The sequence below is a fragment of the Palaemon carinicauda genome, chromosome 21 (genome assembly GCF_036898095.1).
Source record: "Palaemon carinicauda isolate YSFRI2023 chromosome 21, ASM3689809v2, whole genome shotgun sequence".
Classification (NCBI taxonomy): Eukaryota; Metazoa; Arthropoda; class Malacostraca; order Decapoda; family Palaemonidae; genus Palaemon; species Palaemon carinicauda.
Window position 1 is genome coordinate 78,494,199 of NC_090745.1, and position 15,381 is coordinate 78,509,579.

Consider the following 15,381-nt stretch of genomic DNA (forward strand, 5'->3'; position numbering starts at 1 on the left):
TGTCGTATGAGAGACCATGAAGTTCACCGACTCGTTTGGCTGAAGCCAAAGCTACCAGGAACTTTGTCTTCCAAGTTAGGTGGCGATCTGTTGCCTGGCGTAATGGTTCATAAGGAAGTCTCTTAAGAGACCTGAGAACTCGAACCACGTTCCATGGGGGAGGTCTCACTTCAAACTGAGGACAGGCAAGTTCATAACTCCGTATGAGTAAGGAAAGTTCTAGCGATGAAGAAATGTCCATTCCTTTCAGTCTGAAGGCCAGGATTAAGGCTGAGCGATAGCCTTTCACTGCGGAGACTGACAGGCACATTACTTCACGCAAATACACGAGGAACTCCGCTATTGCTGGAATAGTGGCATCGAGAGAAGAGATACCCCTTCCATAACAGCAACCACAGAAGACTTTCCATTTTGCCAGGTAGACTGCTGCTGATGACTTTCGCAGGTGTCCAGACATCCTAATTGCAACTTGTTGCGAAAATCCTCTCTCAGAGGAGATGCTGGATAGTCTCCAGGCGTGAAGTCGTAGCGAAGCTATGGCTTTGTGGAATATGTTGGCATGTGGTTGTTTAAGTAGATTGTGTCGTGGAGGGAGTTCTCTTGGGGGCTCCGTTAGGAGTTGCAGAAGGTCCAGGAACCATTCTGCATGATGCCATAGCGGAGCTATGAGGGTCATTGAAAAATTGACCGATGATCTGGCCTTGTTGAGTACCCTCCTCATCAGACAGAACGGGGGAAAGGCGTAAACGTCAATGTTGTCCCATCGTTGTTGGAATGCATCTTGCCAGAGAGCCTTGGGGTCTGGGACTGGGGAACAATACAACAGGAGCCTGAAGTTCAGGGCCGTTACGAAGAGGTCCACTGTCGGAGAACCCCACAAAGTCAGGACTTTGTTGGCTACTAGATGATCCAAAGACCACTCGGTACTCACTGTCTGAGATGCTCTGCTCAGGTTGTCGGCGAGCACATTCGTTTTGCCCGGAATGAAGCGTGCTGACAGTGGTATCGAGTGGATCTCGGCCCATCTCAGTATCTCTATTGCTAGATGGGATAGATGCTGCGAAAAAGAACCTCCTTGCTTGTTGATGTAAGCCACTACTGTGGTGTTGTCGCTCATCACCACCACTGAGTGGCCCACCAGGAATTGTTGGAACTGTTGAATGGCCAGAAAGACGGCCTTCATCTCTAGGAGATTTATGTGGAGGTACTCTTCTGACTCTGACCAGAGGCCTGAGGTCGTGTGGTGCAGCACGTGGGCCTCCCACCCTTTTTTTTTTTGAAGCGTCTGAGAACAGCATCAAATCCGGGGAGAGGACGAGAAGCATGGGGATCTGGATGTAGGGGGAATCGCAAGTCTGATTCCACCAGGACTTGAGTCGCCACTGGAGGGATCTCATCCTGAGGCGACCATTGGGAACTAGACGGGCCAGTGATGAAAGGTGACAGATAAGACGTAACCACATTTGGGCTGGAAGTTCTTCTCGTCTGAGAAAAGGTCTTGTGACCTTTCTCAGCCTTGTTATCCTGTCGTCTGATGGGAAGCCTTTGTGGAGATTGGTGTCTATAATCATGCCTAGGTATACCAGTTTCTGTTTAGGAAGCAGTGATGACTTCTCGAGATTTACCATGATTCCCAGATCTTGGCAAAGTCTCAGAAGTTTGTATTGGTGTTGAAGAAGGGTTGACACTGAGTCTGCTAGGATTAGCCAGTCGTCCAGATAGCGGAGGAGATGGATGCCAATCCTGTGTGCCCAAGATGACACTAGGGCAAACACTGGTGAAAAATTAAGGTGCTGTGGAAAGACCAAAGCACAGCACCTTGAACTGGTACTTCCTGTTTTCTAGACTGAATCTTAAGTACTTTGTTGAAGACGGTTGGACTGGGATTTGGAAGTACGCGTCCTTTAGGCCCAGTGTACACATGAAGTCCTGAGGTCTTACAGCTAGTCTGACCGTGTCTGCCGTCTCCATGCTGAACGGAGTGAGTTTGACATACTTGTTCAGGGCTGAGAGGTCAATGACTGGTCTCCAGCCTCCAGACGCATTTCTTACAAGAAAGAGTCGACTGAAGAAGCCTGGGGACCTGTCGAGGACCTCTTGGAGAGCGCCCTTCTTCAACAGAGTCTGGACTTCAGCTCGAAGGGCCTGTCCCCTTGCCGATCCCATGGCAAGGGAGTCTATTGACACTGGATTCCTGGTCAGGGGAGAGAGAGATGTTATGAACGGGACGTGATATCCTAGACGAATCATGGAGATTATCCAGGGATCGGCCCCGAGTTGCTTCCACCTGTCTGAGCAACTTTGTAGGCATCCCCCCACTGGTGGAGACGTAGGGGGAGTGCCTATCCTAGCGTTTGCGGCCTCGGCTGCTCCCTCTAGGATTTTTTCCTCCCCTAGAGGACTTTTTGCCTTTCTTGTCCTTGACAGGAGAGGGCTTATTAGACACCACTGTCTTCGCTGCTGATTTCGTCGTTGTGGTCTTGGTTGGACGGGACTGCTGAGGTGCTGGAGGTTTATAGGGGTTGGATGTTAAAGCCCTATGGAGGAGGGAGTCCTGATGAGACTTCCTCCACCTCTCAGCAGCAAGTTCCACGTCCTTAGGCTCAAACAGGAGGGCTCAATCTAGAGACGAATGTCTGAGCCTAGTTATCTCGACGTTGGGGATCTGTTGGTGGAATCTCTCGGACACTGCATCTCGATGTTTCAAGATGGTGTTTGCCTACAAGTTTGAAACTTGGTGGGCAAGAAACTCGATCGTGCGAGTGCCTGAGAGAAGGAAGGTCTCCATTACCTTCCTGGTACGCTCCTTGGAGAAATCTTCGGTTCGAACCAGGATTCCCAAGGTTCCTAACCAGTTATCCAGCCACGAAGTAGCCTGCATCCCATACTTTGTGACCTTTTCATGGTTAAGGACTTCGGCCGCCGAGAAAGAGACCTGCCGGCTGGAGAGTCTCTCAAGAGAGATCCCCTTGGTTAGCTCTTCCAGAGAGTGTTGAAGAGGGAGAGCTGGACTGGGCTCCTCCAGGATCTCAAAGTACCTCTGTTATACACGAGGAGGTGGGAGGAGCTTGTTAGTAGAGCCGGAACGGTTGGAGGAGGCAAATTCGTAGAGCTGTTGGGCAATCTTAGCCCTGGCACTCTTCAACCCCTGAGACCAAGACAGGGCTGCACTGGTCTTTGAGGGTTTCTGGGTGCCGAAGACACGGTCTAAGACCGTGTCCTTGCCCTCCCGAGTGGGTATCTCTGGGTCAGAAAACCCATTGAGAACCCTAATGAGAGTCAGGACCTGCCAGGATGCATGTTCTGACTCTTGTTGTTCTCCTTATGATACCGGACTTGCAGCGAAGTCTCCACGGGGTGGGTCGCGGACATCCCTCGAGTGGCTGGCTGTCTCTGTGTTTGTAGTCCTAGCAGAGGACTTTGGCAGGGTCTTGGAGTTTTTGGACTCCTTCCGAGGAAGGAGGTAAGACTCCAACATCGAAGGCCTGGATGTTGTGTCCCTCCTGATCTCTGACTGTAGGGAACGCTCAGCGTCAAGGGAGGTTTCCTCTGATGGTGGCATGGAGGAGGGCCTTTCCTTACGCAACTCCCTTGGTAAAGGGGAGGTGGGAGAGTACCCCGGGGGAGATACTGGAGGGACTAGTCTTGATGGCCTGATCGCAGTCAGTTTCACCCTCGAGGAAGTGACCACGTCAGAAAATCCTCTTATCCTCTTCAATGGGGGTAGAGGAAGCCATGGTTCCGTGTCGCGAGTCTAGAGCTATAGGCTGCTCTGATGAGCGGCCAGACAGGGCAGGATTGAATGTCTGTGTTACGGCTCTGACTAGGGCACTGAACCAAGGTCGCTGACTGACCGAAGCACTGTCAGACAGATCCCCTGAAGGGAAAGGGACCCAAGGTTCCCTACGAGATGTTACCGTAATAGGTGGGTCCGCCTTAGAAGAAGGCAATTTGGGGATCCTAAACCCCTCTGCTGGTGCCTGTTTCCCTTTTCCCGAAGGGAGCGCTGAAATACGTTTGCAGGGAGGGGAATGAGGCGATGGTGACCTGGCCAGATGTAGTTCCTGTGCACGTGCCTGTTGGCGCGCGCGTGGGCGAAAGTTGGCGCACAGGTGATAGCTGCCGCACAGGTGATAGCTGGCGCGCAGGTGAGGGCTGGCACATGGGTGAGCGCTGGGTTGCACGCGCGAATGAGTGGTGGAGAGCTGGCGAGAAATGGCACGCACGTGTTGGCGATTGCCGTTCGTGCATGTCCTGGTGCGTGCGTGAGGGAGAGACCTGGCGCGCAGGAGAGCGCTGGTGCTTAGGTGTGCACTGGATTGTGCATGCTGTATGGACGCGCATAAGCGTGTGATGGCGCGTAGGGGATCGCTGGCGCGCAGGAGCTCGCTGATGTGCAGGCGAGTGCCGACGTGCGGGAGCGCGATGGTGGACAGGAGAGATTTGACGTGCAGGAGACCGCTGGCACGCAGGAGAGTGCTGGCGCGCAGGAGAGCGCTGGTGCGTAGTTAAGTGTTGACGCACGGGAGAGCGCTGGCGCGTAGGCGCTGGGTTCGCAGGATATTGCTGACACGCAGGCGTACAGGAGATCGTGGGCGCGCAGGCGCTGGCGCATGGGAGACCGTGGGCACAGGGCGCGCAGGAGAGCGCTGACGCGCAGGAGAGTACTGACATGTAGGGGCATGTTGTAGCTGCTGTGTATGAGGGCGAGCAGGTGAAGGGGCGCGCCGAAGCGTTGTAGAGTGCCGACGATCTGCTGGTGAGTGCTGATGTCCTGTAGGAGGTTGGCGAGCTGCAGGGCGATGGCGCGCAGCTGCGCACTTCGGTAGTGCCTCAAGAGGCTTTACCTGGAACAGGAATGGTGAAGGAAGGTCTGCAGGTCTGCTGGTTGGCAGGTCAGGAACTGGGATGCCCTTTGTAAGGGAGAGCATCCACCGATGGGGATCGCGAACGATCCGCAGAGAGGTACAGAACCGAAGTTGGAGGACTAGTAGCTGGTCCAGTGACGGTCGAAGGTCGAGGGCCAGATGACTGCAGCGGAGGCTCCTCTGCAGATGAAGGCTGCAACGACGAAGCATAAGAGTCGAAGAAGCGCCTCTTCACCGATGGTGAGGGAGACCTCTAAGTCCTGGTCATCATCAACCCACAAGGTCTTACCCGTAGGAGCCCAGTGTGGATCGTAGTCGTTATTATATCTCGAAGACGCCCAAGACGTCGTGGGAACATCCCTCGTTGCCTCTGCTGCCGTTGAAGACGGAGCACTGCAAGACCTGGATCTGAAAGGAAGATCTAGCAGCGCTGTTCTTTAGAACGGTCTTCATGTCCTTACTCTCTCTTGGAGGAAGGAAGGAAATCAGCTAGCAGGGACAGTTTTGCGTCCTCCCTTCACCTGCTGGAATCGGTAACATCCTTCGGGGAGGGGACTGACGGAGGCTGGTCCGACACCGTGAATATAGCGTGCTGTCCTGGAGAGATGTCGTAGATGGGAGAGAGGCAACACGAAGACATCAAAGAGATTTCCCTAGGGGATCTCGAAACCAAGCTTGTACAGGTGTGAAGGGTGCCTCCAGAGGGGGAGTCGTGTTCTTCCACCTACTCCATTTTCTCATTATCATAACGGGAGTCATCTACAGTTGGGAGAAGTCCTGTTGAACTGCATCTGCGACACCCTTGGAGCCATGTAACTTGGACCTGATCGGCGAGACGATCATCCGAGGCTGATGTTCCTTGGATGTATCTGAAACCGTAGACATGCACCTCGGGTCGTACAGCGGAGAAGAGGTCTTTGAAGAGATCGTTTTCTCCACCGGGACCTGGGTAGTACTGGTAGATGCTGCTGACAACTGCTTACCAGCGGGCGCAACGCCAGATATCGTCAAGCTCACTGCTTTCACCAAAGCATCGAACCATGGGACAGCCTTCTCAAAGGACGGAACTGAGGTGAGCACCTTGCAGGGAAGGCTACAGGCTGGCGAATGCCTCCTGGGAGATCTGAAAGGGAGAGAGAGGTCTCTTACTTGGCCATAAGAGGAATGGCATAGGCTCTCGCTCTGGCTTGCAAAAGCGAGTCAGAGAATGCAATGGTCTTGGCAAAAGGTCCACTGGCTCATACGATGTATTCTTCAGGGAAGCTGTGGAAGGGGGTGGGGCTTGACGACTGCGCTCTACTGGCCGATCACGCTCCAACAGACGGCTGTGCGCTAACGGGTTTTCGGACACAGCTGCTTCGCTACGCGCTACTGGACGCTAAGGGACTCGGGAAGAAACGCGAGCTGCTACTGAATTTCTAGATGAGGGACCGTCGTGGATGCGCGCACGTGGGTGATCACGCGCGGATGGAAGATCTCGCATCGAACTCGCAGGTGGTGAGCAAGCTCTGCAGGCGAACCATGCTCTGAGGGGCTAGAGAAGTACCACGTTGCAGAGACCACTCCTGGGAGGCTCTAACCCGCGAGCGGGAAGGACGACACCCCAGAGGAACAAGAATATGCCTTGGACTTTGGCACCCTCTGTAGGCTGAGCATACTCAGAACCCTCACACTTGAAAAGAGAAAGCAAAATAGAATTAGTCAATATGGCAGTCACTGTAGGAGGCAGAGAGCCAAAAGAGAAAGTGGCGAAACAACACCGGTGTATGAGTGGAGTAGCTGATATTACATCCCTACCCTTCTAATTAGCGGTGGGGTAGCTTCACCTCGCTAAAAGTCTTATAGCTAGATTTCCAGCTTTGCCGAAAGTATATTCCCTAATAAAGAGTGAAAGGGTTTGTATTTAGTGTTGGAACAAACTACTGTACATTTTGTAAGGGAAATAAACACAAGAGCACCACCTAACCTAACCTAGGAACCATATCCTCACCTATACCGTGGAGACATGGACCTGTGACACTCGCCCTTTGACTGCCGTATCCTTACCTACAAGGGGATATGCCTCTATGACCAACACCCTCATTGACGGCCGTATCATTCTCTTTACTAAGTCTTAACACTGTTTCCCAACCAACTTCACTCCTAGTTCTTAACCACCAAGCTAGGTAATGGCACTTAAACTAATGTTTTAGTAAAGTTGTATTTTATTACAATGCCGGTAAACATTGGTTTACAAATAGGCTATAGAGCTACCGGAGAATAATACTGCAGTTTTTCTCAGTTAAGGTAGCTTATTCTAACCTATCTACTGTGGCAAAGAGGATTCAGAGGAAATCTTCGGGATGGTAAATAAATATATATATATATATATATATAAATATATATATATATATATATATATATATATATATATATATATATATATATATCTTTAAAATTCCAGCCAAATACATGAAGCATATATTTTTTTTTCTATTCGTTATTTAATGTTTTACCTATTTCTGACCATGATTACTGGAGGTAAACCACACATGTATGAGTTGCCAAACATAATAGTCAGAAAGAGAGTACGGAGCCTTTGTATAACAGCGGCCAGTTCCTCGCACAATGATTAAAAATGGACATCAACTAACCTAAACTTTCCCCCCTAACGTAACTTACCAGCCGTGTACTTACCTACTTACCTAACGTTAGCGTATTCTAAGTTAGACATAATAATGCATACATAAGCACCCCCGAGAATACATTATGTTTACTGATACATAATCTACAGACCCAGCGGTCATAGCCCAAATAAACAGTTTGGATTAGCTCTCATTATTAATACGTACCTATCGACAGCTAATTTCACTTCTTATTCAAGTAACCTTAATCACGTCAAGTATGACCTTAAACATGATCAAATGGTAAGTATAAAATACTCACCGTATAAGTAACATATTATTAAAGAAATTCTTAATTTATTTGTTGACTGTGTTGCTACTGACAGCAGTCCAGGCTGGTAAATAGTAGTAATTGTGGTGGGTTAGTCTCTGTAACGGCAACCCTTTGCGATTTCTCTTTGGGTTTCACTTTATCCAAAGTTGTTTTAGAGTTTGTAAAATATTTGTTTTCTGGTTTTCAACGATTTGAATACAATATTCATATACCTAAATGTGTTTTCCTCATTTTCTATTTAAAATAGTAGTAGGTTTTTATTACGTCGTCTTTGTTTTCTGGGCGTAGTTTCATATGTTAAATGAGCTCATTTCTTATGGCATTTATTATTATTTTTTTTTTTTTGCATTCCAATAAGAAGTTCATTAAAGTTTTTCTTCCTCTTCACATGATTTCCCATTTGTATCAGCATTTTCAAATTTCTTTCTCCACTGCAGATATATTGTGTTGGTGCGTGATCAAAATAATTCTAAATAGTGCCTCTGAATCCTTCATGTTCTGCGTTCCCCCCAATTCCTCGAGCATAGGTGCAGAAAAGCACTGCAATCTGCAGAAAGTTCATTGTCATTACTTACCTCCTACTTAGACAACATAGTCTGTCTAATATATGGGCAATTCCCTTGGTGCAATTATTTACCTCACTGCACAACACGCAAAACCTATCCTTTTCATTCGGTTTTTATTATTCTCTTTCGAGTCCATCATATTCAACCTTGTCTTCATTATTATCACTACTTCCTTGTGGTTGCGTTCACCTATAATATCTTCTGTCATTACTATATACAACCTTCAGCTTGGTCATTTCTGTTTCCAGTTCTTTTAATTTCATATGCCATTTTACTTCTAATTTATTTTGTTTTATTTCTTCGTCTCTGTACTTCCTTATTCTTCCATTTTATTTCACGTATATATATATATATATATATATATATATATATATATATATATATATATATATATATATATATATATATATATATATATATAAGAGTTTTATTTTCCTCCAACAATTACCATACGGTTTCCTTATTTAGTCTTCCACTATCTCACTAACTAATCATCTATCATCTGATGTAATCACTGATATTATGAAAGAGCATCACCCTTTTATACTCAATTCTATTTTCAACTGGCCATATTCCTGCGGTTGTAACTTGTTCAAACATTCCTTTCAAAATCTTGTATTTATACCCTCTGGCTATTTCCTTTATTTATCCTTCATTACACTCCATGTCTCAATATTTGCAAACAGTATAGGTACGATTAGCCTACTGGTCTATATATCTTTATTTTCGCCAGCAATGTCTAATCTCCTACCCGGTTACTGACTCTTTACATGCTAAGACTATGGTTTCCCCTTTCTGTGTAGGTTACTATTCCTCCAAGTATTTATTTCCCTTGACTGATTTTATCATTCTATTTCTAACCATTACATTAACCTTTCGAACTGCTGTTTTGTGTCTTATTCCTAAACTGCTAACTTCTGTGGATTGGTACTAAACGTATAATTCTCTAGTTCTTCCACACTGCGGCAGTTGCTTAAGACTTTTTTTTCTACTTTGTATCTATTGTTACTAGGGAACAGTATATCATCTACATAAATCAGGGATTCACTTCTAGTGTTTCTAATTAGTTTTATCTTTTTTTTTCACTTAAAGTAATAACTTTGTTCGTAACAATTAAACATAATTTTGGGCCAAAAATTGTCCCGTCTTACATTGCCTTCTATGCTAATTTCATCTGTATATCCAACAGGACTCTTGATTATCACACTGCCTTTAACGTACGGCCTTGTCTAACGCAGTTCTTCTGTAGCCACGATGCCGTAATCATAATGAAGGATACTGTATATAGAATATTTTTTTTTTTATTTAGCCTGCATGGCGCAGTGAGCTGTTTGACACGTACAAGATGAATAGATTTGCGAAGACATCACCTGGAATCACGCCCAGGTCAAGGGGAAGCCGCCCATGCATATCTGGTGAAAACCAGCTTCAGTGCAGTTGCAGAGGCTGTTGGGCGGGTGATCCTGTCGAATACTAGCAACGCAAACCTCAGGCAAGGTGTCAGCAAGCCCACAGCCCCTTAAAAATGCATGAACACAATGCCCTTAAGTGCATTTAGGTGTTGTAAACGATCAATGGAGGATTGGCTTAAGTTCAGCAAGATTCCAAATGACAATGTCGTGTTGCACATTCGTCTTAACTGTGAGGAAAAATTGAAGAGAGCAATTGATGCCCAGTTTAAAGCCCAACATTGGTTATCCCTTAATGTGCACAGAGGATTTGATGTTATACTAGGTATAAGTATAACAAAAACAGTGAATAAAGCAGTGTTGTGGGATAAGTTTTTTAGCATGAAGCAACGAGCAGAGAACCTGCTAAGAAATATGTACATGGCTGTCAACAGGCAGAAATTGACTGAGATTTTCAGTGCCCGAAATCCAATGGTAATCTGAGTGATTACATTCAGTTACATAAATTAGTGAATGGTTTGTAATATACGAAACTGGAACATGATATCTTGCAAAATTTTCAATAGTATGATACAACAAAGAAATTATTTATAAAATGTGTGCCTTTCGAAGAATCGAAGTAAGAGTGTGGATATATATATATATATATATATATATATATATATATATATATATATATATATATATATGCATATATATATATATGTATATATATATATATATATATATATATATATATATATATATATATATATATATATATATATATAAACACACACACACACACATATATATATATATATATATATATATATATATATATATATATATATATAATTACATAAATATACTTACTAAATAGGATATACATACAGACATGTGTATATAACTATAGCCTACATGTGCATATGCATACAATATATATATATATATATATATATATATATATATATATATATATATATATATATATATATATATATATAAAAGTAGAATAATTCCTTACTCTAACGGGGAAATGCATGTTTACAAAAACCTTCTATTTGAGAAATTGCTTTTGAATTATAATTCTTATAATGAATGATTTACTAAATATATGCAGTTCAATATCTTTTAATCTTTTCTGAAGTAAAAGATACAACAGTAAATTTTCGGGAAAAAAGTGGCGGGGCTATAGCTCCCAGTCCGCCCTACTCTGACGCCCATGTAAAAGGCCATTCCCAGTAATGACTAGTAAGCCATACTATATTCACTTAGTTCCAAATGCATCACCCCGCGCAGGCCACACTCCAATTAACCATTTCCAAACATTGGAATGATAAGGTCAAGAGACAAATAGATGTGGACTTTCATACAGGGATACTGCGGTAAGTTCTGGATGGAAAAATTACACAGTGGTATTCTCGTATGGTAATAGTTAGCAAAAAAGAGGGCGCCCCTAGAAAGACTGTGGATTTCCAGAATTTAAATGCTCTGTGTAAGAAAGAAACACACTTTTGCTCCCTTCAACATAGTATCTAGTGTACCTATTCAGGAATTCAAGACAACAGTAGATGTATATTTGGGGGTTCACCAGGTCGAACTGGACTAAGGAAGTCAATTTTTATGTATATTTGGCGTTGCTAAAATAAAGTAACTATTGTAGTACTTTTTTTTTTTTTTGGCCCTCTACTAGACCACGTGATTTCACCTTCACATTTCTGGTCACAGTTCAGAACCACAAGATTAAGATTCTGTCTTTCCATTTTCTTTAGTAGCACTAGAAATCCAGGTTCCAGGTTCCTCTTTGCTCCCTCCACAACACTACGATTGTTGGCACATTACTAGAAGCGTAGGTGCAAAGCACTACCATATGCAGAAAGTTCATTGTCATTAGTTACCTCATACAAAGACAAAATAGCAGCATAATTTTATTTCTAATTTCCATAGCCTGTCTAATATATTGAGCAACTTCTTTAGTTGCTAATTCTAACTTCTTTAATTCTATGCCACTGCTTCTAAATTTTCTAATTTCCTTACTGCTAATAATATGCTTTGTTGTGTTATCTGCCTCACTGCACAGCACACAAAGCCTATCCTTATTATTCCTGTTTCTTTAATTTTCTTTTAAGCCAAGGTGGACATCAAAATCTTTAAGTAAATATTCTCAGTCCGTTGAGCTGCAGGTTTAATATTTTGTCTTTGTAATGGCACTTCAGCATCGCAAGTGAATTTGCATTCAGCTTCTTGTTTTACTTTTTTAATTTTATTTCTTTGTTCATTCATTCTCATATTTCATTAATCTTTCTTTCTCTTTCATCTCCTATATTTTTAAAAGTAAAAGCTTGCTAATTGTACCCTTTTATTTGCTTTCTTTCACTATTGTGATTCCATATTTTCCCGTATCTTTTTACGCATCCTAAGACATTTTGAAATATATGACAACTTCCTTAGAAATGTTCATGCCATGCAATTGCCGTTGCTGATAATTGTAAACGATTTACGTAAATTTGAGTTTTTTGTTCTATTCTTATTTTGATGTGAGTTGATTATTTCGTTTCTGATTTTTAATCCATATATATATATATATATATATATATATATATATATATATATATATATATATATATATATAATATATATATATATATATATATATATATATATATATATATATATATATATATATATATATATATATATATTCCTTTAAACTTACTTTACCTACTCTATAATAAATTATAGATTTAGTGCATTTTTACTGCTGTCCACACATGTACTTTCTTCTCTTCTACAATATTTCGGTATCCTCACACGGGAGTTTAATTTACTTAGAACTCCCACCTCCCCACCCTTTCACCTCTATTGGCCTCGTAGCCGATTATCTGTCACTTTCCTGAATGTGATTGAGGAGATCTCCACTTTTCGAAGCACCAGATGTCCTTCTATCATTTATCGACCCTTTCCAATTATCTGCAGTAAAGCGATTTATGATCCAGCATCAATTATTATACTAATCTCATAGAATTTGCGGTAGAACACTTTCATGAACTACCGTTGCCATAAAACGTTACAAATTTATTCTATTTTGTAATTAAGTTAGTTCAACAATATAGCCTTTGGGTTTTGTCTACTATTTCGTTTTCTCCGGTAATTGCGATTCTTTTATAGTCTATGTTAATCGTTACGTAGCTTAGATTTTCCAGTATGGCTCTTCCTATGTGTTGTCTGTTTTTCTTCCTTAAAAGATGGTGCAAATTTTTTCCTTATTCATGTGTAAGCCGAAGGCTATTTTAATCTCATGATGGTAAAAAGAACTAGTGTTACAAGTTTTGAATAAGCCTATATGAAAATAAACTTTACAGAAAAAAACTACCTATCGTAATAGTTTACAAACCTCCAAGAAAAAAGCAACATATCTTATTTTGAAGAGTTCAATATGTTCATTGAGATAATTATCATAAAAATGAGTTATCTGTGATTTCAATCTTTGAATGGATGACTCATCAAACCGTGATACTTCAGCCTTTAGTTAGTTATTGGAACCAATTGGTTAATAGCGTTGATTGTATAATAACTTAGACTGTTTAAACGTTGGACCTAGTTTTAAGTGGTCGAATGAATAATATTATATCATATATTAATGTGAAAGCGAAGTGCACTATTTCTCCAGTGCACAATCACTGGATTACCTTTACATAAACACGCAATGCTAAAGAAATAAGCTTTAGAAATAAATAAAATTTCTCTCTTTGCGTATTTATTGATGAAGTAACAGAAATTAAATGATGTCAACATTCCCTGTGGCCATGACAACTAACGTTTATTAGGCTCTATATGTGTTGATTGATTTATAACAATGTATAATAGGGTGAGTGAAATTGAATATGATACCAAGTGTTCACTGGTGGAAAAGGCTATTAATGTTTAAGAATAGACCTCCTCAGTTTGATGGGGAGACTAGAGAAAAAGAGGGAAAATGAACGTAAAGAAAGTAAGTGAAATCGAATAAAAACGTAAAGTGCATCGGCAGAATACAAAATCATAAAGTGACAATGTAACTACCCATTAAGAAAAATACCATACGAAAAAGATCAAGGAAATAGCAGCAACCATAAATAAGTTATAACGTCTCCTAAATGGTGTAATGGGAATTATAAATAGAAAACTACCATAACTGACTAAAAGATTTTTAGAATTCTTTAAAAAAAAAGAATAAAAAATATAATTAAGTTATTCATAGATACCTCTTATCAGATTGCGGCTGCACCTGATGCACAGAAAAGATTAACAAGATTTAATAACATAACAAATGATGAACTTACCAGGATTATTAAGGGGTTAAAGAAGACGAATTGTGCGGTTGATCCGATGCCAATGTCCAAAGAAACTGGAGAAAATCTTTTTGGGCTCAGGCCATGTCGTCCTGATGGAAGGTTCCTATAAGTAATTTCCTAAGGGATATTTGACTACAGTGATATTCCCAGAGAATTTACCTTTAGTTCTCCAGAATTCTAACTCCTGGCGCGAATATCCTTCAAATTTCTCCTAAGGATATCGCATAAATCAGGGGACGTATATCTTGATACGACACATAGCAATCTTCACCCCGAATAGCGTTTTCGCTTCGAGGGGGAAAGTGGCAAAATTTCAAGGGGAGCCAATATCATGGTTACCCTTCCTCCCTTACTACTACGAGTATCCAGATGGCGCTGTACGTCGCCGCCATGCTTATTCCTATGAGTGTAGCGGCATTGCTCGGTTATTTTCCTGGTTATCTCTCTCGTTACGCTTTGGTTTTTTTGCGGATATCATGCAATCTCCAGCCTCTTTTGCCTCTAGAAAGTTGAGTATTTGATCTTTACATTGTATAAATTTTAACTCCTGCCTCACAGTGAAATTAGGTTAAATTAAGTGAGGAAGCTTTGCCTTAACCGGAGGCTTCATGGGCGCTGTCGTTCATTACGCATGAGTTATTTAGTTAGCCTGAACGACTTTCCCGGTGTTAATAGCATGAATATTACGAAGCTATTCAGTCTTCATTGCTAGGAAGTTATTTATATTATGTATTCTTGATAGTTTCGGCGATTTAGGTAACCGAACCTTGCTTGTGCTAAGCTTCTTAGCCTATGCGTTTTAGTTTACTTTCATGCATGATATAATAGACATTCCTAGTATGATAACAATTAAAAATGAAGCTATTTAGGCAATTTATACGTGTAAGATATATTGATTGCATATATAGATTCCTTTTCCTCTGCGATCGTATACGAGAGAGTTTCGGCGATTAAGGTAGTCGAATCTCACCCACATCTAAGCTACTAGCCTAGTGGCTTTAGTATCTTTCATACATGCTCCCCGTTTACCCTCGTGTATCGTTTTATCAATTCAGGCAGAGATAGATATCTCCTAGAATTATTATGTAAACCGATACTCGTCTCCAGTAAAAATTTAAGGGTAATCCCTCCTTCCCTCTGAATGCAGCCTTAGACTGCAACTCTAGTTTAGTCTTGCCATCGAGTAGACACTCCGGCTTGACTGGGCTAGTGTTTTCTGTCTCTTCCCTTGGCCTGCAGATAGCAGGCTTTGGGTTTCGGTCAGAACCTCAGAGTATGTAGTCTT

At 42.3% G+C, this 15,381-nt stretch overlaps 1 protein-coding gene across 2 annotated transcripts in view; it reads right to left on the reverse strand.

Annotated features, from left to right (window-relative positions):
- The window catches only part of LOC137615293 (gastrula zinc finger protein XlCGF57.1-like), a 153,607-nt gene extending 145,680 nt beyond the window's left edge, over positions 1–7,927 (reverse strand). For both annotated transcript variants that reach the window (XM_068345033.1, XM_068345032.1), the window contains exon 1: positions 7,794–7,927. The gene's annotated coding sequence lies outside the window, so the exon portion shown is untranslated. The remainder of the gene's footprint in view (positions 1–7,793) is intronic.
- Positions 7,928–15,381: the final 7,454 nt, after the last annotated feature.